Here is a 4,672-nt window from a genome sequence, read left to right on the forward strand (position 1 = left end):
GGTCCTCGTGCAGCTAGAGGCCCACGGAGGCCCTAGAGACCGTGAGAACCCGAGAACCCTGTTTGATTGAAGTGGATTGTTAATAAATGCCTGCAATGGCTTATCCAGCACACCAAAGTGTCGTTTGTCCGTGGAACCCGGCTCATTTGGGTAGCGGGTTGCCACAATGGTTAGAAAAATATTTATTTTGGATTTTGAAAAAAATGCAAGTGATAGTTCTTCATGGTTTGTTTTTTGCCTAACGGCTATTGTGTAGAATCTTCTTGAGGGTTCTTTCAATTTCATGGTGACACTTGTAACCGCACAATTTCGGATGTGGGTGGTGGCTGTACCGGGAAAGCAGGCCGAGCCGTCTTGGGTCATCAAGCCTCGTAACGATAACTCATAATAATGCTGTTTGCCAACGCTTGTAACTAAGAAAAAATATAAAGCAATCTTTTTAAAAACATGATTACACGCGGGGAACTACACCAAAGGTATAACTTGGGCAAAGCTATAATGGAGGTTCACGACTCTTAAAATGTTACAGTTCTGTTACCGACGAATATGTGCTAACTAGCAGCTCTTGTGCAGGGTACTTCATTATATGGCCAGCTGAATATATCACATGATATAGGCTACACTCTTGGGAAAATCGGAGGCATTGGAATAGCGGTCTGGTGTTCTAAATAAACAAGAACCTGGATTCTGGTATTTAGCCTGTATCTGGGGGACGAGACAGACGAACAGCAAAACAACCATGGAAACAGACGTGTTTGGTAGCAACTACACTAACACCCCAGCAAGCAAGCAAGCTAGAAACATACAGGGCTCGAAACAAAACGGTTGAGCAAACACATTTTTACAGAGACTATCAACATCAAGAAAGCCATAATACAAAGAGGACAAAGTTCACCCAATGGAATTTACAATTTCAGGAGCAACACGGACAAGTCGGCATCCAATATGCAGTCTTTTTCTTTCAGCTCATGCTATTCCTGAGAAGTTCGCCCAACGTTTACTCGTGTCTGGCCTCTCTGTCGGTCAGTCTCCCTTTTCTCTTCTTCTGTTCCTCTGACATTGGGTTTCTCAGTCTCTTTTTAGTCTGCTGATCCATGATGAATGTAACAATCCCTTCGCTACTTGTGTTTATATCGGGCCGGTTCCGTGTTTGTGGGTCTGTAGTGCCGTAAAGCAATTCGTTACATCGCGAGACCCAAGATTCCTGCGAGAGTGGGCGGCGGGTCGCCGGCAGAAACTTGCATATTCCCTTTCTCCGCCCAGATGCGCTAGGGGGAGTCGAAAGAGTGACCAATCAACCCATAAAGTGTTATCGAACCATCACAATGACTCTTAACCTGTTATATTAAGTGCATAGTTGCATAGTTCCCCTTTAAAAGTGTACATTTTGTGAAGCCCAAATACACAAGGCCGCCTTAATGCACGGGCTTGCCTGGGCTGAAGCCCCAGGGCCTACGTCGATCAGGGGGCCTATCATGAGCTGCAGTAAAAAATACATGTCAAATATACATGACAAACAAAACCTTTTTGTCTTTTTTTTTTATTTCTTTTTTTATACTGGCCCACGATAGGCCCCCCGATCGGCGAAGGCCCAAGACAATGTGATTTTTTGTTTGGGGCTTACAAAGATCAGAGGCCTATCATGATACAAGAAAAAAAGAGGGCCCTAACCCTAACCCTAGTGGTAGGTGGGCCCAGTGGCCCCTTGACATCACAGCCACAGTCGTCTCACCCCCCCCCCCCCCCCCCCCCCTCTCAGGGGGCGTACGAAACCTCTCAGCCCGAGGGCCCAATGGCAGATTGAGGCAGGCCTGAATACAGCTAAGTATTTGTTGTTCCACTTTAAGGATCTTGTCCTGATGTTATCATGATCGGTATCTTGATTCTGGGATTTAATTGCAACATATTTGCAACATTTTATCACTCCAAAAAGTGGTAATTACAGAACTCTGTCAAAGCGACTCCTGTGCTAAAAATAACCATCTCAGTTGAATTCCAAAACAACAGCGCATACAAGACTTGTTTATGGAAGTGTCGTTGGTGCAATTCCTGACCGTTTACACTGGCACGGAGGCGTGAGTCAGACGTCAACAGATAAAACATTCACTGGATAAGCCTGGTGCTATTCCAGGCTTATGGAGTAGGACTGTAAACATTTTAACACTGGTAAACATAACAAATAATAACACACTTGTGTGTGTGTGTTTGTTTGCGTGCTTTTATGGGCTTTGTGTGTTTTATATGATATTGTTTTTATCGATGTTGTACTACAAGAGAAAATATTGTTTTGAGTCATAAAAAGGTTGAAAGGAGACACATGCACATTGTGCAGGGGGTGTGTGTGTGTGCAACACACACACACACACACACACACACACACACACACACACACACACACACACACACACACACACACACACGTTAGAGTGTTGCGTCACGGTTGTTGTCAAGAAATGTATTAGAGCCAAACTCTCAGTTTCAGGGCGGCTGACCCCATAACTCCTCCATTTAAAACCCCACATGGCCCCCTGGGACCCCACTAAACCACGACGGCAGAAGATGGAAAATGTCTCCTTAATGGGAAAAGTTGACAAGGAACGTCAGCAAGAATCTGCATGTCATTGCAAAATACAAGTCATCGCAAGCCACACAAAAACCAACCAGTGTTTTGAGAAAGAGAAACTCAATAAAATGCTGTCTTCCATCCGTCAGTTAAATATTTAGATAATACCTTACCTTTAGGTTCTCTTAAAAGTTCTGTAATTATTATTATTATTATCATTAATTTTTTTATCCTTTATCTAACCAGGAAAGTCCTGGCCAAGAAGCAGCAAAAAAGGCAGCACAAGTTACAGTTACAACATACAAATAGCTATCAAAATATATTGTAATATTTTCTCCTTGGTAATAGACTTACCATGAAAGCTATGATTAGCCAAGCTCAAATGCAGCTAAGCTACAATACAACTCTTCTGTGGAGTTTTCAGTATTTTAAATTATAAAGCTCGCTAGTTAAACACAGACGGCCAAAGCAAGCCATATTTAATATTAATTAAATTGATTCTACATAACGGAACGAAAGGAAACAGTGGTCAAAGTGTAGCTAACGAGCTAATGTGCTAACGACGATGACACGTTCTTATTACAGCCATGGAAAAGCTTGGAGGGGAGGGGTACCTGGCGAGGACAGCACGCTCCAACTCTTCTCTTTAATTCTTCCTGGAGGTCACCTGGTCCGACCCCTAGACCTCCTCACCCTCTCATCTGCTCCTCAGGTCAGGGTGAACTGCCTTGGTACTGTGGTAGAATTTAATGAGCATATTCTATGGTAAACCATGATTATTATTATGTCTTATATATATATATTAATGGTAGAAGACACATGATACCTGCAGAGCCTGGATTCAGAACAGATGGTGGGACACATGAGCAGGTTGACCTCAGCCTTCAGCCCTATGATTATTTTGACTACAGAGTTAATGCATGCTGGCCTCAGACTGGTGTCCAAAATCACTTTTGTTGATAATATTCTGAGACTGATGATTGATGAAGATTGACGTGGGCGGAAACCCCCACTGGGACAAAGGGATTCTTGTATGTATGCGTGTATAAAGGAGAAGCTGGGACCGATGTTCGGGCAGTGACTCTATAGACCCACTCAGGCTGTTGTCGTTGTTGTTTTTCTTCACGATAAAGTCTTTTTTCAATTCTTGCTCCGGACCCCTCGATTTCTTTTACACTCTCTCTCTTAAATTAGTCTAAGTGTTTTAAATCTCGATTAATCTTCGACAGTACCTGATGGAGGGAGGTGGAGTGAGATGTGAGGCGATGGGCTCAATCACGCGGACGAGCACGTGCAAATATTTGGAATCGATTAACCAGGATCATAATGGTATGGACCTTTAACCTGTGCTTGAAGCCCGAGGTTTGAGATTTAAGGAAATAGCCTGAATCCCTGTCAGTGAAATAGCCTACCACAATATTAGACAAACACCAAACCAATGAAAGGCCACGAGGTTCGTTCACTGATGAAAGTTCTTCGCTCCCTGCTGTGAACTTGACCAGCTGTCCATGTTACTCTGAGATGAACCTTGCGCACCAATCAGGAAGTAAATTAAGAGACGCTCCGTGGAAACACCACGTGATCACCAGGGGTTCGAGCACATTTTAAACTGACTTCTGTTCAAATTGTTTGGGTCGGGTGAGAGCGTGAGGCCGGAGATGAAAGTGTGAGGCTGGAGATAAGAGCCTGATTTAAGCGCCAGAAGCGTGAGAGTGGGCCTCAGGCATTAAGTGAAATGGCAGTTGACCTTGATTAGTTGCGGTCGGTAAGCTTTCGGTTGACCGATGCCACAAGTGGTAATTTTTTCTACCTCAATAGATAACCACATTTTATTTGAACTACTGTGCATATTGAGGCTCGAGCATTTTCCCAATCGTTTACTGTTAAGAAACGACATATTTCTTTCATGATTAGAAGGGGGTGCGTTTCGCCTTACCTTTTATACGTTCGTCGAAACTTGACAAATAGCGCCCCCTGCTGGCGGAATCACAGCTACAGAAGACAGCATATATCCTGAATAAGGCCGCGAACCCAGACGTTACTGAAATGTAACGTTAGGTCTAAACCAAATCTACAGAAAACAACTATTAAAAAATAAAGACAAGCATC

This window comes from Gadus macrocephalus, chromosome 2, assembly GCF_031168955.1.
Source record: "Gadus macrocephalus chromosome 2, ASM3116895v1".
In the NCBI taxonomy this organism is placed as follows: domain Eukaryota; kingdom Metazoa; phylum Chordata; class Actinopteri; order Gadiformes; family Gadidae; genus Gadus; species Gadus macrocephalus.